Raw genomic sequence first — 26,168 nt, 5'->3', positions numbered from 1 at the left:
TCGCCTTTCCTGCTAAATATTGTCAAAAGACTCCTCCTGATATAGGTGCTTTTAGATTGTCACTTCTTAACCTTTTCTTGGCTAAACTGGAGGGAAAGAAAGGTTCTTAAGGCTATCAGTCTTCCTGTTAAGCTTTCAGATTTCAAATTCTGTTTATATCACCTCTGTGAACTGACTCCCACTTCAGACATCCTTCTTAAAGTGAAGTCAAACAAAAGTGAAGCTGATATTCCAGTAGTCTTGCTAATACTGTGTATAGAAATAACTCAGTTCCTTTTAGATTTCATGTCATGAGATTTTAAGTGGTATTAATATAGGGTTTTTCAGTTCCTGCATGGACTCCTCTCTTTTTTTTCTTTTTTTTTTTTTTTTTTGTTTATTTTTAGACATGTGTCTGAGGTACAGCTTTGATCTTAAATCCAAACTGTCTCAGAAGTCAGTCAAAGTAACTAATTTTTAGTTCAGGCTGTGTATAAAGGTTGGGTTTAGGTTTGCAAAGTCTGAGGATTTTCTGGGTATGAGATTTTGTTAGGTTCCATCCCTATGGTTGTTTTTGTTGTTTATGTGGAGCATAATAACTTCTTCCAGCCTGCTTCAGGTCGGCTGCACTGATTCATCCAGAGACTGGGAAAAGAAGTGCAGTTTGCAAGGTGGAATGTGGACCTCTCTTTACTACAAGCTTTCTTCTCTTTGGTCAACAGAACTAAAATTATATAGGCAAAAACCTTGCGGTGATGTGAAGGCACCTTCCCCTTCTCACATAGCCTTTCATATTTGAAGTAGCTGCTTTCTTCCCAGCCAGCCCATTGTATAGAAATGCAGTATAATCAGTCTTAACTTTAAATCTCTGGGATAGTAATAATTTCTGGATAAAACTTACCTTTCTCTGGTGTTGCACTTCTCTGTAAGGGACTTTTGACCCATACTTTTAAACATGCTTGTCTGCCTAACATCCACTAGGAACAGAGTATTAGGGGCATTGTCAACAAAATATCAGTGGGGAGCTGGGGAATATCCTTTCCTACATTTCAAGTATGTAGGCAGAAAACAGTTGCTCTTTATCCCTGGTGTGTCTGCCATGGTATATATGATCTCCACTAGACTACACTAATGTTAGATAGAAGGAGTGTTTGGAAAATTGACATTTTCTACTGAGGATTGAAGAGAAGCAAGTTCAGTTCACACACAAGGTGCTGCCTTTGGTGCCTTCTGGGACCTTGGACTCCTTGTTTTAGATCCCCCAGTGTAAAATGAAAAAAAAAACCAAACATGTGTGCAAAGACTCTTAATTGTTTTGAAAAATAATACAGAAACTGCCCAGATATTGTGATAATGAAAATTTCATTTTATTTTTTGTCTCATATGGTAAAATGTTATTAGCTACTTATTTTATGCTATGGCCAATATCTTGCAATAAAAAGTTCTTAGAACTGGATAAAGGATACAGCATGTAAGAAATGGATATGAGAACCCTTTTCCGTGTCTATTGATATGCTCTGAATTATGGAGAAAACAGCTTTTTCCTTTTTAGTAATATGTGAGATTAAAATAAGGTGGTTTGCTTGCTAAAACAGCAACTGTAAATGTGTGCTGCAGGCTTAATGGTTTCCTTTTTTTTCCTTCAATATAAAACTTCTTCAACAGGAGAGACAGAATAAATCCCAGTGCTGAGAAAGGATTTGTTGCATGCTCTGATCCTATGTAACATCATTCCCTTTTGCATGCTTATGTTGATTTGTACAGTTTGATTTTTATCTCTGAAGGGCATCTTCTCTTGGGAGCATGTATGTATTTGTTTAGGGAGAGTGATCTCATGGGCAAGGATTTCAGAGTTTTCTCTTGATGCAAACATGAAAACAAGTTCATTTGTTCCTCTGAACTAATTACTCTTCTCTCCTTAATGTTGGCATCCTTCGTATGTCTGCAGCCCATTGTCATAGTAAGACACGCTGCATATACTTTTCTGTGCACACAAGCAATTCTTCTTGGCAACAACTAATATTTCTTGCTGTTGCCTTTTTTCTGAATCCCCAACATCAGTGCAGCAGTTTGCACTGATGTTCAGAGTGCAGTGATACACTTGAGATGTCACAGTATGTGCATCCACCTCACAGGGGAGAAGTTCTGTTGTCTTGACTCCACTTACTTTTGGGGTGTTGTGATGGTAGGGAAAGCTCAAGACCTATTTGTGAAATCATTTGAGTGCTTTTTGTTTCTTGTGTAAGCTTGGGTTCTGGTCTTTGGTTTTCAGTGTGTGAAAAGTTCCACGTCACAGCTGATTTGGATAAGCTTCATGTTCTACTTCCCTCACTAAGGACAGAAAGGAAATTTATTTTGTTTTCTGCAAAGATTATATTAAAGGCCTTTAAGTTTTTACTGAGTGTTTCAATGGAATATTTTTGCATGGCTATTTGTGTTGTTATTTGGTGGGAACTAGTCTAGTGCTTCTGTATTGGTTTGGCATCTTTGTGACCTTAGCTGTACCATATAATGCAATAAAGCTCTGTGTGGACATGAGTAGTAGGGTAGGACAGGTAGTTGGGCAGTTTCTTTAAACTAAGGCATTTATTAGACCTGAAGGCAGTTTGCTGCCAGCTTCTTTCTTCTGATCATGCATTGTTGCTTATATGTATCATTTGTGTTTTAAGGGCACTAGTTTTCTTTTTTTTTTTTTTTTTTTTTCCTTATTAAAGGAATGCAGGAAGCAATTAAGAGAAGGTGGAGGAAACAACAACACTCAGGATTGCCAGGGATTCATTTTTTTCTGTATAGTGTCTATTAATTATGCTACTCCTTTTATTAATCCTTTGGCACCTGTTAATTATTCTACGATTTTGGCTAGCAGCTGGAAAGCCACTTTGAAGCATTAAGCATATTGTTGTTTAGTTACTAGAATATTCAATGCACTGAACTGAAAGTATGCAGTGAGATGGGAAAAAAAGCCCTTTACCCTAAGCCACATTTAGAGCAGCAAGCAATGAAAATATTTGCTTTGGAAGGATCTTTGTGGAACAAAACTGACTGACGCACATACAGGGAAAATAAAATAAAAGCTTCATATGACAAAGGGACTGGGAGAGGTGGCCAGAATGTCAAATTAGTGGCTGAGACTAATCCTGATCCTGCTGAAATGAGTGGTTAAATTCCCACTGATTTTCATGGGACCTGGACTGGCCTCTTTGTCAGATTATTGGCTTCTCCCAGACCTCTCTCAGCTCTTCTGTGACATTATGGCCACTTAAGCCTTGTTCTTCCCTCTGACTGCCCTTGCCTTTTCTCCTAATCTGCTTTTCACCTTATATGTAGCCAATACCAACCCATGACAAAAAAAAAAAAAAAAATTAAGCCTGGCAATGGCACTGCTTGCTAACACCTTATTGCAGTATTTAATCTTGATATTACATCTTTGTCTTCTACCATAGGCTATTCTTGCACATTTTATTGTGAGCTATTCAGAGAGGGTCCATCCAGCAGTGCCTTCTGGTATTTCAGTTTATAACTGTTACTGACAGGCTGACTGGAGTGTGGAAATCCCAGCCAGCCATCCTGCCAGCCTCAGTACCCATTACTTTGGTTAGCCCCAGCAAAGCTCCTACAGGACTCTGAGCTGTGTCCAGTGGTTGGGCAAACAGGATGCAATGCTGAGCTGGGGGGGCACTGATCATGCCTCTAACCTAAGGTAGGCTGTTCCACAGGTACCCTCTGGTGCTCACCTGAACTGAACTCATCTGCTCCACCCTGCATTCCAGGGGTTTCTCACTGTGAATCTCAGGCCAGCCTCAAAGAGACCATCCAAACAGGGAACTTGGATGGGTGGGAAGCCCAGTCTGAGTCGCTCCTGTGCCATGGCTGGGGAGGACGTTGAGACACTATGAGTGCTTCCAGAGCAGGCAAAGGGGCTGGAGAGGGGCTGGGAACACAAGCCCTGTGAGGAACGGCTGAGGGAGCTGGGGGTGTTTAGCCTGGAGAAAAGGAGACTCAGAGGTGACCTTTTCACTCTCCACAGCTCCCTGAAAGGTGGTTGTAGTCAGGTGGGGTTGGCCTCTTTCTCCAGGCAGCACTGACAGAATGAAAGGACACAAGCTGCATCGAGGGAAATATAGGTTGGATATTAGGAAAAAGTTTTTCACTGAAAGAGTGATAAAATTCTGGAATGGTCTGCCTGGGGAGGTGGTGGAGTCACCATCCCTGGATGTGTTTAAAAAGACTGGATGTGGCACTTGGTGCTGTGGTTTAGTTGAGATGTTGGGGCTGGGTTGGACTCGATGGTCTTGAAGGTCTCTTCCAACCCCGTGTTTCTGTGAATATAGATGCTAATGGTTTATATGGACTGTGTTGCACTGGGAAGAGTGAAACACCATTACTGATTCTGCTGGGAAAATTGTGCCCTTTGGATCGTGAAGATCCTGCTTTGCATTTATCTGGCATGGTCTTTGTTCATCACCTGTAGGAAACAAACCCCCTTGTCACTGGGTTTGCACTGGAGTGACACAGGGCCCCTTCACTTGTCACTTTTGCAAACAGCTGGTGAGTTTACCCCTGCATCCATTAACTCCTTACTGCTGCCAGGTGGCAATGGCAGAAGCATCCAGGTTGAGTGTGAAAAAACTCGTAAAGGAAGCTGACTTTGTGAGCTGCTTTCTGCTTCTTGAGAGTTTATAGAATCAAGTGGTTTATTTTTCCCAGTGTGCCTGGTTGTTGCCCAGAGTTAACAGCAGTTTCCTGCTCTGACCGTTCCCAGTGGAAGCGTGTGGAGGGGTAAGAGCCTTCCTGCCTCAGTGGGAACTTGCAAAGCAGTCCTAATTTGGGAGGTCAGAGAGACCTGTGCTTCAGGATCCGGAAAGCTGGCAGTGTGGGTGGGAATCCCAGTGGTGCTAAGCCAAGCTTTTACCCTTTTGGAAAGCTTCACTGCAGGGTTTTAAATCTCCAAAATACACGTTCATCTCTATTCAGAGGGGAAAGGAAGCCATGTCACTTTAATATGAGATTCAAGCTTGATCCCTTGTGGAATTCCCCTGGAAAGTGTGGAGAGAAATAAGAAGCAGAAGCAGCAGGACATTTATGGTATTGCTGGGTTTGAAGCATTTTTAGCTTTGTCTTAAAGGGACATTGTCAAGATCAGTGTACCTAAAATTAGCTTGCTTTTCTCTTTCCATCCCAAATGTCTGTTTGAATTTTCATGTATATTATGTTCTAAGTGCTCCCGTGCTCTTTTTTAAAAATTATTTTTGTAAGAAATAAAATGAATGCAAAGAATGCAGCATTCATAAACAGCCATACAACTGAAGAAAACACAGAAGAGAAACTGCATGTAAGCCATGACTAACAACTCCACAATAAGAAACCATTGTGTGGTGAGAGCCTTGCAGCAAAACACAAGTGTGGTAAAAAGCCCTGCAGAAACAGCATAGCGTCATGATCTTTTAACAGAGATGGGCTGATGCCTCTTGGGAGAAAACAGCTCTGTCCAGCACTGAGAGGGACATAAAGTGTCTAAGGAGAAAGCTGCTGTAGCTTTGAGGTCCCAGGAATTAATGTGGTAGGTCATGTGTATACACACAAAGAAAGAAAAGAATTATTTGATGCCCTTTATGAGACGCTGGATTTCTTTCTGCTGTATTTTAATGTCTTTCCTCTCTGGTGCTGGCACTCCTTTGGGTGCTTAACAAATACAGCTTGGTAAAATATCCATTTATGCTATTTTTAGAACTCCTCATTTTACTGCTGGAGCAGAAGGCTAAATGATTCTTGAGTTTGTTGGAGACATTTTTGGTAAAATGATTCCATCCAGATTTGGAGGCCCAGTCCAACACCTCAGCCAAGAGCCTCTTTGCAGTATCTTTCTCCAGAGGTTCTTGAGAGGGTGGAGCACTTAATGCATCAGGCATTCCAGCCTTGTGGAATGCTTGTGCACTTTTATGGGATGAATAAATTTGAATGTGCTCACTTCTCATGTAAAATGTTTTGTGCAGGACTAGCATGGTCCTATTAATGTAGCAGTGATCCCTGTTCGAGAAGTTATGAGTTAGTTGTATATTTAATAGGCATATGGCTAATGATGTTGTGAGTTAATAAACAATCACCACTGATTGGCTTTTGAGAGTCAGAACATTAGGAAACTTGCTTAACTCCACATCTTTCCTCATGAGTTTTTATGCATAGAAGTCATAACCCAGGAATAGCCTGAAGCACCCTGCTTTATTTACTCCATCTGCCTGTCTGGTTTTGATCTCCCTATGCTTTTGTATCCCACTGAAAAAAAAAGTGTCTGCTTTGCACTGGCAGCATGGTCAGGTAGCTCTGTGGCAATGATACAGACAAGAAAATGAAAATGTTAAATTATACCATGACAAGTAAAAATTAAATTAATGTCTCCAATGATTAACTGAAATGTTCTTCCTGCCTTTGGAGTCCATAGGCACAGTATGGGGTGTTCTGCAGTCAATGGAGAGGAAGGATAAAGGCAAAATTCTCAGTTATGGGGGTTGATTTGGATACAGTGGAAGTTTTCTGATGTGAGAGCTTACTGAGGGGCTCTTTGTAGCTGGGGATTCACTGTCCCAAGTCCAGAATTGCTTGTAGCACTGGATCCCATGGGCTATGAGAACCTGAAGGTCTCCTGCAGGAAAGCGTTATTCTACCTCTGTCCTGCATGGCCTCTGGCCTGACCTGGTGCTGTTAGGTGCAGGAGGGTGTGGTACCCCCTATGGGCTTTTTCTGTCCCCTAAGGGAGAGTGGTACTTTGACTGTCTCTTGGACTATACAGCACTCCTGCCCTGAGGGTGCAGGGGAAACATGTGAACTGAGCTGCAGAAGTGTAGTTGAGAGGGGCTGGGAACTGTAGGAACACACTTATTTCAGAGGTAGACCCTGTAGCACTGGTAATGAATTTGTACTGTCTCAGTATCCTGATGAAAAGGGTTCTTTTCATACTATGTGCTCAGCATTCTCCCTCTTCCAGTTCTCTAGGAGCATTTTTTCTTCATGTTTCCCTCAAGTATCTTAAAGCTTCTTGCTTGCAGAATAAACATCCCAAAGGGGCTGTGAGCTGGTCAGAGCACTGACATTTTATTTTAAAATGCCCACCAGCAGCAAAAAAAAACCCCACAGAATATTTTTGAAGGGAAATTTCCTTTTTGGGTTTTTGTATCCCTGAAAGAATTTCCGATGCAGGCAGATAGTAATTCCCAGCTACGTACTTCCTGATAAGGAAACGGCTCCAATAAATGCAGCTATAAATAGCTACCTTTTTGTTTTTAAAAAATGTAGGGAGATCTGTTTAGCTTTTATTTAAAACTACTGAAAGAAAGGGACAGTGTACAATAAAAGTCTTAGGTTTGGCACCCATTTGCTTTCCAGATAAGTAAAGTTTTTAATCTGCATTTATAGATTTAATTTTGTAAAGTTTAGATGTCTGTTTATTTTTGTTCATCCTTCTCACAGCAATATAAAAGGAAAAACCCACCTTTTTATATGGTAAATATAAATTGCATTTTGCCTCCCATATGAAGGGAGAGTATTACCTGATTTGTGCAGAATTCTTAATGCTTTTGCTTTGTGCCTATATTTCAGAGCTTCTCTATGTATAGTTTGTTAAGGTGCTTTGTCATGTCAGAATAAGTAGTGTGATCTTCAACTGCATTTTTTCACATTTGGTGTGGATATGCTGTAGCAAATGCATGGTTAGACTGAAATTCCTTTTTTCTGAGAGTAACTTGCTGAGACAATTCTGTGCAGCTAGTTTATAAACTTTCTGAATTTTCTGCATTATCTTCCCCCTTTTTACAGTTCTGTGTCATATATTTTTAATTTCATGCATTTCACTTTGGACTTCTGCGACAATTTTCCCTTGCCAGTCCTGTTTTACTTTGTTCTTTAAAAAGCAAACACCAAACACATGGTACCTTCAGAGAAACAAGTAATTATTTACCCCAAAAAAGTTTATACACATTAATAAGTTTGCTGCAAGAGCTAATGTGAAAATGTCTTTGCATGTTAGATTTCAAGCTGGCTATAGCAGGCATTCAGATTACAGCTGAAAATATATACATGTCTACTGCCTTGAGAGTTTTGTAGAAGATGAGTGTTAGTAAATCATCTTGAGCAGCACTTGGACCTTAGTCCCTGGTTTCTGTGCTGCAGCAGGAATGGTCTGTGCAGGCTGGCATGTCCTGCATAGCTGTGATGGAGAGAGGTCTCAAGCAAAGTCCTGAGGCACAGCTGAAGGATGGGTATCGTCACTGGGGGTGTTGGCGGCTGGGTTATCCCCTTTCCCACGTGTTCCTGTCCTGAGCGCTCCCTGGTTTTCCCCGTGGATGGGTGAGGTGGATGTGCTGGGCTGGATGAACAGCACTGGTTGAACCATGGCCAAAGCCCCTGCAAGGCCATGGTGCCATGTCCTCAGGGCCAGCAGCCAGCAGAGAGCCGGAGATCAACACAACAGAGGTGAGGTGGAATTATCTCCCTTTTCCTCCTCCCCCTTTCTCCTTCCAGAGATTTCACAGGATCTTGTGACTTGTGGCCAAGCCCTGCCTGTGAGGGCACTCAGCTGCCATGGGCTTCTCCTCTTGGCTGCTGATATGCTCATGGCTGGCCTGGAGCTGAGCAGATTGCACAAGGGTGCAGCTGGTGGTAGATTCCCCTGTGCCCCCCTTGCTCTTGTTTGTTGGAAGGACACGGCAGGGCTCAGCACGTGCCCTTCCATAGCCCCTGAGCACATTGCTTTGCACAGTGTTCCTCTGCAGGCACCCAGAGGGGTTTTACCTCCCATCTCCTGTGCTCCTCTCTTGGCTGCGCCAGAAAGGTTGATCTGCGTGTGCAGGCTTTGCCACACCTCCTCAACAGGCCCGTGGAACATGCACAATTAATACGGCATTAATTAATTATGGGGAGAATTCGCTGCTGGCACAAGAACCAAGGCTTGCAGCTTATAAAGTGAATCCTTTGATGCTGAGCTTTAAAGAATATTTCTATCAACTCAAGCCAGCAGAGAGATTCTGTGATATTTATACCCTCCCTCTGTAGAGACTCCAGAGCGCAGGGTTTGGCCACCCTGGACACCAGCAACAGAAGTGGTGGTGGTAAAGGAGGAGGGTTCAGAAATCATAACCAGGGCTTGACCCTCAGGAGCAAAATTGCACAAGTCCTGGGTGAAAATGTTGGAGTTGAACCAGCTCAATAGGTGCGAAAAGTGACCTACTGGACTCGATGAAATGAACAGGAGTTGTCTCACTGTCTCCAGCAATTTCCACAGTTTTATCTAGGACATGTGTGTGTGAGTAAATTTGTAAGCTTGTGCTGTGCTTCTACTTACTTGGCCAGTGTTTGGGGGAAGAGAGATGAAAGAATGACTGTGCTGGTTTGGTTTGTGCAATACTGAGAATTTCTCCCTTTGTACTTCCTCCTTCTTGGTAGTGCAGAAGGAAGTAGCCCCAGCTCTTACTGGTCCACAAACCATTTACTCATTTCAGTTCTGCCACTTGAGTGGGTCCTTGTGTATTTCCTAGTAGGGGAAATCTCCCTTTATGTGTATAAGTTCCTCCTTCCTACTCTCTCTTTTGTTCTGATTTCTTCCAAGCAACCTGTCTCCTTCAATTTTTAACTTCTTTGCTGGCTTTCGCTTCCTCTCCATGATTCAGTGAAGGCGTTTTGTCAGAAAAACCCTCTGTACAAAATACTTCTTTGTTCCCTTTTATTTTTGTTTTTCTAGGTTGTACTTCTTTGTATCTTGCTTCCCTGGAAAGTTCCTTAGTAGTCTTACTACCTCTGGGCTTTTAGCTTCATTAGTCTGGGTAGTCATTACTGTGTTGCCGAGTGTGTAATTGTTCAAAGCACCTTGTTCTTTTTATTAGAGGTTTGGTTTCTTTTACTGCTCTTTAAATACTAATAGGCAGTGGTGACAAATGTTGTTATTAAACACATGGGCTTGTCCCATCACTGCTGTACAGCTTGCTTGGTGGTTTTTTGCTTGTTGAAAGTGAGCAAAACCAACTCAGAGGAGTCATTCTCTACTTCCACTTTATGTTCTCAGGGATGCAATGTGTGGTGTGGAGTAGTGGTGAACCAGTCACATAGAAGGTTTAGTGCAGGATTTGAAGCCTTGGAGCTCAGCAAAGTAGAAACAAGGGATAGTACTTAATGTCTGTAGAAGCTAAAACATTATAGATCTTGAATTTTTACAGCCCCTCTCAGTTTTAAAATCATGCAGAATGAAAAACAAGCAGAGGAACTGGGAGTGACAGCAGAGGTAACAGTGACAGGGAGCTGAACTGTGTTTGTGATGGGCAGACCTGAGGCAGCTGGGCTGTTAAAGGAGTCAGTATTTGCTGCTGGCCTCCTGCCACACCATTATCAGTGTGTGCAATAGCAATGGCTGAATCTCACAAGGTTTGGCGCTGATTCAGTTCAACAGAACACCCAGAAGTAAATCCAGATGTCTTTTAAATTGGTTGTATCTGTATTGTTATGGTGAGTTCTCCATAATTATGATTTTCTTGTGAGTTCTGGGAGAATATGCCTAGTCCTGAATAACCCTCAGAATACAGCTTCTCACGCATGGCCTTTCTGGTGTGCTCCATCATTTGCAATGAGAACATGTGTGCACAGGACCTCCACTGGAACTCAGACAAGAGTTAACAATCAAAATTTATTTTAAAGCTGAAAATTTTTGATTTTTTTTTTTAGCCTGACACATGTATCTCCATGTGCATGTACATATTTAGATCCTGTGGAAAGAAGGCTTGCTCAAGTACTTAGGTTTTATGCAGAAAGACTGTAACTTTTCCTTTTCCTTTTGAAGCTAATTAACACCTAGAATGTGTTACAACCATTTCTTTTAGGCAGAGTTGTAAAATTACTGCCTATGATGAAACAAAAAATGGGTGCAGAAGATGGTAGAAGGTGCCTTTTGTGTCACAGGAGTTGGAGTTGCTAAGCATGCTCGGAATTGCTGTCCTCCCCACATCTCAGCAGCAACAAGCAGACACAAGAGGGTTAGGTTGTTTTTGAGTCTAGGGGCCTAGGTTTGAAGGGGCTTTTCAGTCAGTTTTTACTGGATCAAGTGTACAGAGTCAGCAGTATATGTGTGAAATCTCCAAGTTGGCTTAGAATCGTAGATGGGGCTCAGTCAGCTGTTTTTAATGCTTTCTTACTGCATGCACTCCGTAAGCTGCTTCCTGAAGAGTACTAATATGAAGTCTAATCCACAAATAGTCTTGGCACCAGTTTGGAAGCTGAAATTATCAGAATATTCTAACCTGTTGTGAATAAAGGTAGCTTGCACTGATAATTTTATCCTGAAATGCCTTGGCCCTGCTCTGAAATATTTTCACTGCACAGTTTTATAAGTCCATATAACATCAACAACTGAAAGGCTGTAAAATTATCATTTGCTTTACAAAACATGTCTCTTGGTCAGCTGTAAATTATACATATGCTCTAAATAATTTGAGCATCATGACAGTCACATTCAATAGATCCTGACAACTGGAAGAGCAGGGACATGTTCAGTGGGAATAAAATGCCTTGCATGTTATTATGAAGTTATGGTCATCTACTAAATTAACTGTTCAGTTAATTTAGTTAATTTCATTCAGAATTGGAATGAAAGTAAACTATTCTTATGTTGATAATTTTTCTCAGTTTTTCATATGGGACCACAGTACAAGGACATCTCATTCAGAAGGATATTGTGGTTGTTCAGCAGAAAACAATTATTGATGTGAGTAGGTCATGACTTTTTCCTGTGGTTTTACAGTAATACCTGTGAATGTCCCTTGACTGTAGAGTTAAGCAAAGATATTTGTCAAAAATCATTCACCGGACTCCAATTTGTATAGCAACTGTGCATAGATTCCACGACTTTGCACCAAAATTGTTAGGCAATTGAAGTTCGGACACAGGCTTGTTAAAGCTCATGAATTCTTAGGGGGGTGTCTTAATGCTTTGTATTTATTCAAACTTTGTCCCACTATGGGTGTGGTGTTCTCATCCAAGTGGTCATTTTTAGTGTGCTGGGGAACCTAGTTAGAACAGACTACTTCCCCAGTCCTCCCTTTCCTAGGAAATGAGAGGCGCAATAGGACCAGTTTAAACAAAAAGTAGTTTTGTAAGTGAATAGGTTTGCAGGGAGAAAGTTAAAATGTGGCTATGAAATCATACTTGGTATGGAGAAGGTGACCAGGAAATGATTATTCACAATTCCTGACAGAACAGCAAATCCAGAGATCCAAGATAAGTCATTAGGCAACATGTCTAAAAGAAACAAGAATGAGGCTGCATCGCTACCTGAAAGAAATCATTGCAGGAAGGTGTTTGCAGGGCTGAAAGTGTGAATGGATCTCTAAAAGGAACCAGATAAGGCTGTGGAGAGGGGTAGGCCATGTGGTCAGTATGGAAACAGTGGCCTGAATGCAACCACAGCTCATGAATTCCTTAAAAAGCAGATTACCAGAGGCTGAGATAAGTAATATATATTATAGTTGAGATTGCTTCATGTTTCCTTGTTCCTTTCACTTTTTGCTTATACATCAACTGCTGTAGATGTTTGGGTAGGTGGGTTGGGGATCTTTCCTAGTATGGTAATTTTTATATTTTTCCCCGTGTCATAGCCATCTCCAGTGATTTGACAGTAGTGTGGATGCCATCCAAGCAGATATATATTCAGTATGCATATGCTACGCCAGAGGGCTCTTTTAGGTGATAACTAACTCATCAGCTAGAGGCCACAGAAAAAAAGTTAAGGGGGGGATTTGCCTTTAAGCAATTCTGACAAAAGTCTCTTTTACACAACAGCTGACTGGATCGATGAATGTAATGCCAAGGGCAGCAAGAGAGAGAAAAAAAAAGTAATGTAAATTAGCTGGCGAGGGAACAGGGCAAAGCTATCTGGTAAGGGGGGGATTGGGAGAGGGGGGCAGACAGCCACTGCCTGGAGCTTTGGCTTTAGGGACCAGGTTTGCTCCAAGTGCTTGAAAAACAAATTCTAAAGGTGAAACTGGGGAAAATGTGCAGAGCCTCTTTTTATAGCATATAAGCCTCCAGTGGTTTGTAGTCACCCCTGTATGCAATTCTGTTATCCCTGGCATTTGTTTCTGTTATCCCTGGCATTTGTTTCTCCCATACACCCTCAAAAGATTGCTTTCATTTTTCTGCTGTTGTTCAGTCCAAGATGCAGTTTGACCTATGCCCCTTTTTATGGCCCTGTCTCACATCCGTGTAAATGTAACATGAATTTCAGTTCTGCTTCCTCTCTTGCCCCAAACAACAGTTTGGGTTTCTGAGTGTAGTCATTAAGAAAAGTTATTCAGTGTTATTTGTGATTTAAAATGGTAAATTAAAAACTAGCTGGAAGACTGGTAGTGCTTCTGATCTGTATCCCCTTTCCTAAGGTGCTTCATAAAATACTGTATGTCATTATTCACTCTGGCCTGGATGTTCTTGGCTCTCTCTCACTTAGTGATTCACAAGATGTCTGTGAGATTCATTTTGGTAAATGTGGTTCTCCCCCTTCCCGGAGTATATCCTCCCCTCCCTTCTCCTTTGTTTTCGAGCTCATTAAATAAAACCGACTGTACACGTAAGGGACAGAGTGCAGTCTCCGACATACCACTGGAAGAGATCTAAGGGTGTAGAATTTTCCCCCTGATTTTCAAGTGGAAGATTAGAATAGTTTGCCAAGCTTTTCTACAGCTGCCCCTCCTCTTCCTCTGCTCTTCCGCAGCTCTGTGTGTCCTGTGCCTCTCTCAAGATAATTTTTTCTAGTAAAAACCCAGTGCCTTGTGCCCTCAGAACACACTCCTGGCTGTCCCTGGGGAGAGGGGAGCTGGAGGGCAGAGCTGCAGATCCCAGTGCTGGCTGCTGTAAGCAGGCAGGGGTGTTTGCAGGGCTCGCATGCCACAGCCTCTTCAAACGACTCTGCTCAAAGGCATGAGCTGGGCTCACTTCTGAGGGAAATTTCCTTTTTGGGGAAGTTGCTGCAAAGGAATTTCCTGTGTGGGCAGACAGCTTCCTGACTTGAAGGCTTCTTGGAAGGGAAACCGTTTCATAATGAAATGATAAATTAAAGACATACCAGCCCTGGTTCGCTTCAAAACAGCTATTGAGAGAGCTCAGGCGGCGCACCATTATACTCCAGAGCAGAATGAAAATAAATTGCATCCTGACAGGATTCTCCATAGTAGATCATATCCTTCCCCCCAACCTTCCCTCCCTGTAGGTCTCCCTTTCCCTCTCCTTTCTCCTTCCCCCACTGTTTGCTTCACTGTAATCTATCTTTTGCAGCCCCCGCTAACCAACAGACACAGGGGCTTGGGGCTGGGGAATGTTTGCTAAATGTGCTCCTTCCTCCATGGAGCAGTCAGCTCTGGTTTAAGCCCTGCTGTGCTGGCTGGCAGGATGAGTGCTCTGGATGGAAGTCGCAGAAATGGCACAGGGCTGTCCACAAAACTGGGTGCCATTGCTGCTGATGTAGTTGAGGCAAGGAGAAATTCAGGATATCCTCAAAGTTTAAGTCAGTGCCTGTAACCCTGGTGGGGTTAGGAAAATATCTGGGAGGAAGTGTTGCAGATAACTGTTTCCTGTTAAATAAGAGGAAAAAAAGGACCTTTGCTCCATCCTGGTCAAGACACAATAGAGGGAGGGCATTGCTGGAGAGCTCAAGCTGTTTTCAGTGGGCACCAACCAGCTCATACCATTTCCCTGCTCTGCCCCATCACGATCTGTGGAGAAGGGAAGGCGAGTGCTTGTGGGTGTCTGTGCCCCAGGAGATGCCCATAGCTGTGAGCTCAGCTGGGCTGGGTGAAGAGCTCTGGTCAGACTGCTGGGGTTGCCAAATACATTGTACCTGGAGATGGAGGATATAATTTCAGATGGCACAGGGGTAGGGGGAACAAAAAAGTGACAGTTTCATGTTACTTTTCTTTGTCTCAACTGTATTGTCTCTAAACTTGATGGGTGATCCTGCCCACAACACCTAGTTCCACAAAGTGATCTGCCATGCTCTGATACAAGTGTGGCATCAGCATTTTCTTTTCTCCCTGGAGAGAAAGCCTTTATTCCCTGCCTCCTATTTGGCTGACAATTAAAGCTTTTTAATTCTTTGCAGGACTCCCCAGAATTGGTGTGTGTTATGTGCCTTGTTGTTCCAAGGAGGTCTTATCCCTCTCCATTGCTTAGTGAGTTCCTTTGGAGTTCTGAAACACTAAAATCGCTGCATGATTTTATAATAAGTGCTGTAGTTTTTGGGAAATTTTTTCTTAAAAATGCATATAATGGAGTTAGTTCCATGACAGTGATAGAATACGAGGTTGTATTTGTATTGTTTAAAATTTTTGGCCTATGGAAAGAAAAACTAGAAAAAGTGGTTCACATGGCTTAGAAGTCAGGTACAGAGGACCCCAAACTGGATAAACACCAGGTTCATAACTTTTATGTTGTCACCACCTCTTGATAGCATTAAATTAATTGTTAAAATTAATAGACTGCATTCTGTCTGCCGAAGTTGCTCTTCTTTTTGTCCTTGCTAATGTATCAGCTAATCCCCACCTAAACACTGGATTTTCTATATTGCTTGCCTCCTCCTTAGACTAGCATGATGTGCACTTCTTTTCTCTTTGTGTGCTTGACTCAGCCTCAAACAGATGTGGGGTTGTCATCCCTCCTTTCCAAACTGTGAGCTCCCATTAGCTTATCTCCCCCCCCAGACAACATGGTACTCATTTCTGTCACCTTTCTGTTCTGAGCAAAAACTACAAAGAATTACTTCGAATCTACTCAGAAATAAAATCCAGGTGGCATCCTGTAATGGTGGCAGCTATAGCCATGCCAGGAGGAAATCTGAGTGAGAGTACAGTGACGAACTGCTTATAAAACAGAACAGTTTCACCAAGGTTTTGTGTGTAACAGGTTTGCATTGTTAATCAGGTGCCACGCCAGTCACTGTTCAGCTTCATGACAGTGAGTTCCAGTAAAATGTGGGTGGGAGGACACTTAATTTGTGCTGGCTTTTTATTGCTTTAAATGCACACACTGCTTGTTCTTGGCATGATATCAAGAGTGCTGGAAGGAAAGGAGGTAGAAAAGGGACATGAAAATTAGGACTGATCTCTACAGGTATTGTTCCTGCTTCCACGTGGAAAGCTCAGAGATTCCTGGTAGACATTCTTGCTGGTGTGGCAGAAGGGGGAAATCTTGCATTTCACTTTTGGAAATAGTGGGTCAATAGGGATTTCTCTAATCAGCTGAAAAGTAGCCGTGATGAAGTTTAAATAAATTGTAGGCAATTACTCCTGCCATAGGAATAGCTATGGAAGACCAGTGGAAGGTCTTTGAGGACAAAGGAAAGGCTGGAAAGATGAGGTTGTGTGCATTTTGTTACCCTTACTCTTGCAGATGATGTTTTAGGGCCTTATCTTGGGCTCTGTCCCTCCATGTAGCCTGTATTTCTTCTTGAAATTAGAAGGCTGGGCTATGGTGCTTGTCCCTGCTCCAGAACAGTTCCTTTTGTTATATGTTTGTCTGCTACCAAATACTTGTTGGCGTTTCTCTTGCTAAACTGTTTGCTTCTCCTACAGTGCAGCATGAAATATATGCAATGTTTGTGAAAGATCAGCAGGTTTGGTATTGGAAAAGTAGAGGAAGGAATAGGAAAGCCAAAGATCATTTCCAGGTAGCTATTCTTCAGATTCTTCTACTGTTCTGAGTCGTGGGTTGTCAGGACAGTAACTGGTGTTTTATCCAGCTGGATTTTGTCTGATCATTTGAAATGCTTCCCTTGTCACCTCAGTGTAATTTACAATCACAAATCTATTGCAGCAAGAAATGTTAACAGGAAAGAAATGTAAACACTTCAGCTGCGTTTTACTTCTTCTAAATATCTATATGTTTGTGTTGAGAGAGTTATTAAATTAAGAATAAAATAAAGCTTTCCAGGCAGCTCTGGGAGCTGAGATAGGTTCATCTCCTGAGGATCTGTAAGCAGGGAAATGTGATGTGCAACAATGCTGGTTGGTATGTTGTCCAAGCAGTCACTGTGGTGGAATTTCAGCATGGTAACAAGAGGCTGTCCTACACCAGCTGCATTTGCTTCCCATGAGAGAGTGGATTGGCGTGGAGAACACTGAGGTTGAAAGACAAAACTAGGGACATGAGTTTCCTCTCTTGCACACTCCCAATTTAGACATTTTCAATCACTATGTCTGACTGTATATGAAAATGTTTGACTTCTTAACTGCTGAAGGGTTTTCCTGGAGAAAGACTTTTCTCCAGGAAATTTGTCTCTTGGTATTTGGACAAATGTTGCTTAAAGGGAAAGGGTGAAAAAAGATGTGGCTCCTCATGTAACTTACTTTACTAAAAGATGGATAACATGGTAGTGAAGACCTGAATTAAAATACAGCATAAGGTACAGATAAGACAGGCAAAGTCAAACTCCTCGTAGTCTTTAGTAATTTGCATCTTTTTTTTCCCAATGCTTCTCTTTTAATTTTTTTCCAGGACAGGTTGCAAGCAGAATTCAACTAAACAAGGGGTATTGACGGTAGGTTTACTTTTTCAATTATCTTTCAAAGCCTTCTTGGAAATACTTTGAAAGACTCTCTGAAATCCATGAGCTAGAATTTGAAAAGGAAAATATTTGTCCTTTTTACAGGATGTCTTTTCAGTTCAGCAGTCTCGAAACCATAATCATTTGCATTTCCCTCGACTCTTACACATGTCAGAGATTCAGCTCTTCCTAGCTAGACTAATGTGACCATAACTGTCTGGTTTGAGTGTTTTTGAGGATGGGCAGTCAGCTTTTTTGAAGCAGGTGAAGGGATATGATCTCTTTCTTCACACTGACACTAAGATTGCTTATACCTGTGAAAAACTAAGAGAGACAAAATGGTATTTTTCTTAGGGAAATTTCCTTTCTAATGAAGTTAGTAATATGAAATAACTATTATTATTTTTAAATCCAGTGTGAGTTGAGGGAGTGCCCTGATGATGCACTTCCTGGAAAAGGCCATTGGTGACGTACCATTGACTAATGAAAATCACCACTTAAAATTAGCTCTTTTCTATTAACTCTTTGAAAAGTAGAGAGTGTTTTAAAGGCACGTGTCATTGACATTTCCTTGTTCTTTCTTTTTTAACCCACCATCAGTGGGCCTGTTTCACCATTAGCAGCTACAGATTCATGGCCCTGGTTGGAAAACCCTAAACTATTCTGTTATAATAAAATAAGTAAAAGCAAAGCTTGATTGCTGTTATTTGCCAAAAACAAGAGTGTGCAGCTTAATGCCACAACCTAAAATTCAGAAAGGAAAAAGAGAAGCACAAAGGAGGCACAGAAAGCATGACAGTAGCAGATGAGTTGGATTTTCCATGAAAATCAGGATAATGTTTTACCTACTGTTGAGCAGCAGTCTTCAGAGAGCTCTGTCCAGGGGTTAAGGATGGAGTTTTCCACCCTTAGGAAAAACTCTGGTCAGAAAAGGGAAAAGCTGTAGGATGGAACTTCTGTATTTCATTGTTAATAATTCAGATTTTTCTAGTATGTGTTAAGCTAGTGACCAGGAAATCTGTGAGCTGATGAGCCAGAAGTACTAAATACCATTTTAGCTGTTATGTCTAAGACTCTGGGAATTGTGTTGCTTATGCTTAGAAGAGCATGACTTGTGAATGCAATTTGTTCAACTCAAAATGACCTCTGAGCCTTACTGGAAGTCAATTTAAACAGCACCCCCCTCCCCCTAAAAAAACAGAAAAGCATAAAAATATGCCCCATCTTACTAATACCATAGGAGATTGTTTAGTTTTAAAATTATCATCCTGCAACATTTTGTTTTGTATTTAACCCCAGCAACATTGACATGACAGAATTATGCAAACAAGGAAATTTCCATGGGCTGAATTGCACAATTTCAAGAAACAATCAGAGTTACTAAATAAACATGAGCACTGATGCATTAGCATTGAAGGAAGGGCTGTGCATTCTCTGTAGCTGTTGGAACAGAGAGAATAAATACAACTTTCTTCTTCCCTGTTCATTGACTTAACACACAGGAGGGTATGAATAGTACCTGGCTAAGTGTGTGTGTAGTGCCAAACCACAGGAGTTTTTTGGAGGGCTGCTGCCTGAGATTTACCATTCAGTCAAAGAAGTAGCTCTAAGGGAAAATACAGCACTGCTGTTGGTGTTAAAGCTGTGCACTGAAAGTCTAAAGTGTTTCCTAGTGCTTTAAAGATTTTCCTTTGTGTTTTCATAGGATCCTGTATGGTCTGTGACAGCAGCTACTCTGGGATATAGTAAGAATTTCCAACTCCACCACAAATATTTCTGTGAAAGGTGCAATGCAGGCCCCAACCCAGAAATTATGTACATTTCAGTTTTCAGGCAACATGCTGTACTTAAATAACATTATATTCTTACCTAGAAACCTTAAGCCCACCAGAGTACATCCTAGGTACTCTCCCATAAGTGAACTACTAGGTTCTATTGTTTTACTGCTGTTTCCATTCTGTAAATTCATCTCAGGCCCTGTAATTTCATCTGTTGTGCCTGTAAGGGCAGAATACCTTTTTTGTCTTTCAGTGCTATAGCTTCCATTGTTACAAGGGTGCTCGGCTATTGTAGGTATGAGTCTTACAGAAATTAAGATAATTAAGTGATTAAGGTAAGCAAAAATCCAGTACCAACCTCTGGCTTTGCATGAGTGAAAACCAAAACCATTAATGGCCGTGAGCCCAAGTCAGATGTGGCTGTTGGAGGAGTGGGATTCCAGAAGAATCATCCAGCAGGATTAATGGCTGGCGTAGTCTGAGGAGCTGATGGAGCTGGTACTATTTTAAACAGGATTAGTGTAGAGTTCAATTTGGGGATGCTTTCTGAACGGTGATCCTCTAATGCCCCAGCCTGCTTGATGGTTTTAGGGGAATATACTTGGATTTGCCCTGGGCGGTGCACGGGAGAAACAGCCAAATTCTCAGGAGGCTCAATAACAGGTTTTGCTTGTGAACTTGAAAATACTTAAGCATAGATACTTAGTAAATTTTACAATATCCAGACAGAGTAAGGCACTCTGCCAATTCAGTAAACTTTAACTTATCCAGTCTTGGGCCAGTCAACTGTTCCTCCAGTCTCCTACAGATCCACTTCGGGGTCTCTTCTAAACCTGGAGGCCTTAAAGCCCTGTGTACTGCTCACGCAAATCTCGAGTTCTCGGTGGAGTTTTTCAAGTCAAGGTTTATGAGGGTGCCTGAGACGTGTGCTAAACCTGAGATTTATTGACTTTCCTATGGTTATAACTTGTGTCCCATGCAGACTGAAAGTGTGTATATTTGTGGAAGGGATTAGACTTCAGAGAGAGATGATGAGAGAGAGAGAGAGAGTTTATAGGAGCAAAAGGATTATGTGAGGAGTTAGGGAATTACAGAGGTGCTTTCTATGAAGCCAAGAGTGGATGGTACACAAGAGACCTTCGGTCTGCTCTGTGAATAAGAAAAACAAGGATCCAGACATATGCTGCCTGCACTGGGATAGAAAACTGGCATATTTGGCATCATGTGACTTGCAAATGTGTGCAAAACACATTATTCCAGCAGAAGCAGTGGATTTTTTTCTGAAGGCTTAGTCAATGAATATAAATTAATCAGTATACACTTACATTTTATTGGGTGATTATCAACTGGTGAGACTCCTCAGCAGAATGATGGATGTGGTTCCTTTATCTGACTGTCAAACAGAGAGTTTATGTGTCATTCTTCACTTACATGAGTTTGCCCAAGGCTTGCATTATTGGTAAAAACTGTCCTACTTGCTGTATTTAATGATCTACAGGTTATCAAGCCTTTTGCAATCTTTTACTGGCTGTGATAATTTATTGCATGAGTCTCCTTACTTGTCCTATTTAGAAGAAGGTCCTTTGCAAGGATAAACACATTCATTTCTAGAAAATATGTTTAAATCTGCCAAAGAAAGGTGCTTATTTCCATTATTCCAGGGGTTTACCAATAATTCTCTCTGAAGAGAATGGAAGAATAGGTCAAAATGTGGGTCAAAATGCATTGACAGATAGAAGTTTATCTAACAGACTTGCCTTTAAAGACCATTAGAGGAAGGGTAACTGAATGCAGCAATATGCCTTTGCCCTAAGCAATGCTGAGAGAATCTGGAGCCCCATGGTGTCTTATCCCAGCACATCTGAGTTTCCAAAGTCAGCGCTGGATGGGTGGGAAGTCTGTAGCACACAACAGGAACTCGGAAGAGCGCAGAGCGTGAGCAAAATGTGAGCCTGGGACACGTTTCCTCATTTGTAGTTATCAGGACTTTGAATGTGTTGTTGGCAACTTAATTCTGTTCCATAGTTGATCCCCTAAATGATCATGAGATTCTGCAAACACTGACAGACAATGGCTGCATTTTGGAAAAGGTTTCTGGTGCTACTAGTCTAAACAAAACTAGTTGGTGTGGTTTTTCACTTCCAGTGGTTGAATGCACATGCTGGGAACTTCAGAAAGAGTAGTTGTGACTTCGTTTCCTCTGTGGGATTTTGCTGCATGTTCCTCTTCCAGCACACAGAAACAACTGCAGATTTTCTACGATGTTTCATGTAGTATGAAAGGCAATGTAATAGTAACTCATTTTACGAGGTACTGATTTGACTGATGTAAACGGGTTTCTGATCTTCCTGATGTCATTTCAGAGGGATATTAGTGAAAAAAATCTGCAGCAATGCAAAACTTGTGTAAAAGGAAAAGAGAATTAAGCTTCAGTATTTGAGACCAGTATTGATATTTATCTTTGTCTTATTTTAAAGGCCTTGGCACATGTTACACTTATGTAACTAAAGGGAAGTACTTCATATTAGTGGTGTTTTACTGACCGGGGTGGTTTCTGTCAGTCATAGATTTCCAACTGTTTACCTTGCAGGTAAATATAAAGATGACTGCTAACTATGTAAATACAAAGAGGTTGCTATTAAAAGACAGTAGCTGTCTTTGAAAAAACATGCTCTTTGGCAGTGCCACAGAGATGTCAGCAACTACAGAGGAGTGAGTTAGGAAGGATGTAAAGCTGATGTTAGTTGAGAGCTGTCTGATTATTTCAAGTGAGATCCAGCAAAATTAGTGCACTAATGCATTAAAATTTTCAGCTTAAACAAGCAATTTTAAGTGGAGGACATAAGCTCCTCATAGTCCAGGTATCTTCAAGAGCTTTAGAAAACAAAGAAACAGTGTTGCTGGGGTTGGTTCAGGGCCAGCATTTCCAGTCAGTTCTTTCACACGAGGCTCTCTGGTGTTCTTAACGTTAAAGGAAATTAGAAAGCTCAGTCTCAGTCTATTAATCATGTGGCTGTGATTGTTCTGGACCAGGTTCTGCTTTATCACATTCCATGCTTGTAGTGCAAGAAACAAGGTACTGAAACAGGAATCTTTGCAGAGATAATAAAGAAGACAGATGAGGGAATCTCAGGCTGCACTAGAGAGATTGTTCCAGTGAGATGATCCATGTCCTCTGACTCTCAGCCTCTCTTGTAGCCACAGACAAGACATGGAACAACTTCAGTTATGTAAGGTCTGGTTGCAATACACGAATCTGCTCTAACAGCTTTCTTCTCTCTCTTCCCATGTCCTCAAACACACCAGAATTCAAATCTCCTGTCTGTTGTGTTTTGGGTTTTAACTTTTTAAATTCTGTCCTTATTGGTATAGTCTTTCTTCAAACAGCACCACACCATCTTCACTTCTCCAGAACCCACAAGTATGAAAACCATGTAGCATACAATAAAGACCCACTAAGCATCAATTTTTATTTCAGTCACAGAATAGAGTAAGGAGAAAAATGAGGAAAAACGGGCCAGTGAAAAGGGAGGACAGGCTGGATCAAGGGAACATGAAGAGATTTGATTTGAGCCCAAATCATACCAGCAGTGATCATAAATAAACACTTGGTGGTGATCCAGTGGTTTTTGCTAAATGAACGGATGGTGTCTGTCCTCTCTTTGAAGAACTGGCCGTGCACATCCATCCCCTATCATTAAACAAACTGCAGGTGTATCTGTGAACTCAGGTGTATCTGCCAGGCGTGGAAGAATCAGAGAGCAAAACAGGTTCTCAAAGCTCAAAATTACCTTTGTGTCTCAGGGTTATCCCAGGGCTGAGGCAGAGTCATGTCAAGTGGCTCTTCCCTAGTCTACATAGTAGACTTTGTTGGTGGCTGGTGCTGCCTGCTTTCCCAAGCACTGACTTCCCTGTTGATCCCAAAGTGTCATGGAAAGTGATAGAGAAAGCTTAACTGGATGGTACAGCATCAGAAAGGGGAGGGAAGCCAAGAAAAATCCACTTGTCAACTGAACAAATTAAAAAATTAGAAAACTCAGCATTTTGTCAGTCACTTCACCCCCTGGCATTTCCTTCACAGTTAGGACTTTAATCATCAGAAAAACAATAATAACAAAACATGTACAAGGATTCCAACTATCAGCTATTATAATTCTCTTCAACACAGCAAGATGCTCTTCAGCAAATAACCATTAAGAGATTAAGTCTCTTTTCTGAATAAATTGTTTGGTATGCTGAAGGCAATGTATTGGGCATATTTTTACAGGCTTAAGGAGTGGAAGACCGTGAAAACATGCCAATTGTTTATTTGTGGCATAGAGGCAATATGAAAGCCTTGGTAGTGTTCTGTGCCTTTGACCACAGGAGCATTCACTGGGGATTGTTTGCTAATGTAGCCCTTGGTTTGGCTGCTGATAAATGTGAGTGTATATTATGATGATGCTTTCCCACCAAGATCCTGAAATACCATTTTTGCTGAGGGACATTCACAAATTTTAGAGTTCTCCCAGAGGAAGGGGGTATTAATGTTATTACTATTGTCCATTTTGGAGAAGGGAAAAGGGAGGCTCCAGTTTCACCAAATATAGTGAACTAAGGTCATATAATGCCCCTGCTCAAAAGGCCAGTCTTGTCCTTCTGCTGCTCTGGCTGTTATTCTCACCTGCATGCTGGCTGCTGGCAAAATTAATTTTTCTGTTGCTCAAATATTCAGACTGAGAAATTCCTCTGAGTTAAAACTAATGTTGGGAGAAAGTAGTTGGGTTTTGGTTCTTTTACCTTGCTAATTTCCTTGGTCTGATGTTTGTACAGCTACTTGAATGCTAACAAGTTTCAGGGGAGCTGTGTGAAAACTGGAACACGAGATGGGAATAGGTAGGACTTATTTATTGTCACAGTGCCACTTTAAACCAACCTAAAGTGCTCATAAAACTCTGGCCTGAGATTTAGGTAAATAGCCTTTTGAAGTGCTTGTTCACATCACTCCTGGAGGCTTCCCCAAGTCAGCTTTACTCTGGTAAAGCCAACATGCACAGGGTCCCATCAAATGCAGTCTTGTGGTGCTGCATCTGAATTTCAGCCAGCCTGCCTCGCCTACAGAGGCCACAGGTGAGTAGAAAATGCAAAGGTGGCACAAATAGTGCAAGATGCAGAATCCTCTTCTGTGCTCTCCAAAGCAGTGAAGACATTCTCCATAGCCTGATAGTAGAACTTAATTGGTTATGGTGTTTTTTTCTTTTTGTTTTTATAATGATTGGTCTATGGGTGTGAAGCCTCTACTCCTCAAATGTAAGAGCAGCCAGTGAAAAAAAAAAAAAGGACAAGGAAGTAATTTTTCCTGAAGTTTATTTCCTGGCAAGGCACAGCTTTCAGCTTTAAAAGGATGTATGAGGCAGAGAGAAGTCCTGTAAACATGTTCACATGTGCCACGGCTCATGCAGCTCTTGTCTGAATGTCTCTGAGAGCACACTCACTGCGGTTCCTTGTCCTCTCATAGGAACTTGGTATTAAATTGTAAATTCCATATACACACAAGACAAAGAGAAAACAAGTGAGGCTGTATCATATCTCTTACAAAAACCCTGAGTCTTATTTTCTCTCCTTGGTTTCTGAAAACTTTTAATCTGAAAATCATTAAAGCTGTGATCATCCTAAGGAAAATTAGAATAAACACAACTGGACAAGGTCCCTTAAGGAGTGTTTCAATCACCTGCTGCTGTGCTCCTGCAAAAGCCTTCCACCTTATCTCTGCAGCTGAAAGGATATCGTCAGAAGAATGAGACTTCACTTTTTTAGAAGTCTGATAGGGATCAAAAGAAGTCAGGTGGTAATAAGCTCTGTGTCAGTGATTTGCTTTATGATTTAATGGTCCAGCATTGGCTTTTTAAACTTTTTTTTTTAAGTGTACTGAGGGAAAACTACATTGCTTTATTCAGGCAAGGTCCTTGTTTCATTGCATTATAAAAATACTGGTTGGTGCGTGCATGAGTGGTCTTTTCATGTGCAAGGGCATGTTTCACTTTGAACATTGAGACACAATGTTTTCACTTTTGCTGCTTATGCCATGTGAATAATGTCACATCCCTCTCGGGTGGATGCAGAGGCAGATACCACACATCTGGATAGCACTGGGGGTGTCCTATGCAGCTTCTCAAAGGAAGCTCGCTCAAAATTCAGGAGTTCATATGCCTGGTGCTGGTCATCTCTTTAAAGTCGATCTCATCCAAGCTTCTGCCACATAAATGATGGGTGTTACAGTTTTTAACTTAACAAAATGCTGTTAGGAACAGAGACAAAAAAGCTCTAGTATTTTCCTCCTACTAGCTCTGTTTCCTGGTGGTTTCCTTAGGAGGCACATTTTGGTGGTTGCAGGCTGTAATCTCCTAGGATTTACTGTGCCCCCCTCTCAGAGAGCTTCTTGCAACACGACCACTGCTCACAGCTCTAAGCACACTTAATTATGTCTCAGTTTCTGTTCTTTCAAATCAGAGGCTATGCTGATAAATACTTGGGGTTGTTAAATCTGAAGCTTTGACCATTAGGACTTCATTCTAAGTGTGAGAAGGTTTATTTTTCTGAAACAGGAACGTGGTGCTGAATGAGGTCACCGCATCAATCACTCTTCTTGCTTACTGATTATCTGGCACATGCATTTATCAACAGCTGATGAATGGGATTTTGTTGTGATGTAGATCACAGCAGGTCTCAGTCAGTCAGCCCATTTTAGTCTGTGAGATCAAATATGCACCCAATGCATCCGTGTTCTTAGTTCACACCTGCGTGTGCTGATGGAATTCGTGAGGTCATTCAGTGTGCATGTGTCTGCATCTGCTTCATCAGCTGCTGGG

General features: G+C 41.6%; 1 protein-coding gene across 6 annotated transcripts in view; it reads left to right on the top strand.

Moving 5' to 3' along the window:
- The window catches only part of ETV6 (ETS variant transcription factor 6), a 120,526-nt gene that overhangs the window by 43,541 nt on the left and 50,817 nt on the right, over positions 1–26,168 (top strand). Inside the window, exon 2 of one of the 6 annotated variants that reach the window (XM_072923648.1) lies at positions 17,494–17,536. The exons of the other annotated variants lie outside the window; for them this stretch is intronic. The gene's annotated coding sequence lies outside the window, so the exon portion shown is untranslated. The remainder of the gene's footprint in view (positions 1–17,493; positions 17,537–26,168) is intronic. 6 annotated transcript variants of the gene reach the window in all.

The sequence above is a fragment of the Taeniopygia guttata genome, chromosome 1A, assembly GCF_048771995.1.
Source record: "Taeniopygia guttata chromosome 1A, bTaeGut7.mat, whole genome shotgun sequence".
Taxonomy (NCBI): Eukaryota; Metazoa; Chordata; class Aves; order Passeriformes; family Estrildidae; genus Taeniopygia; species Taeniopygia guttata.
This window is presented reverse-complemented; position numbering and strand designations above follow the sequence as displayed.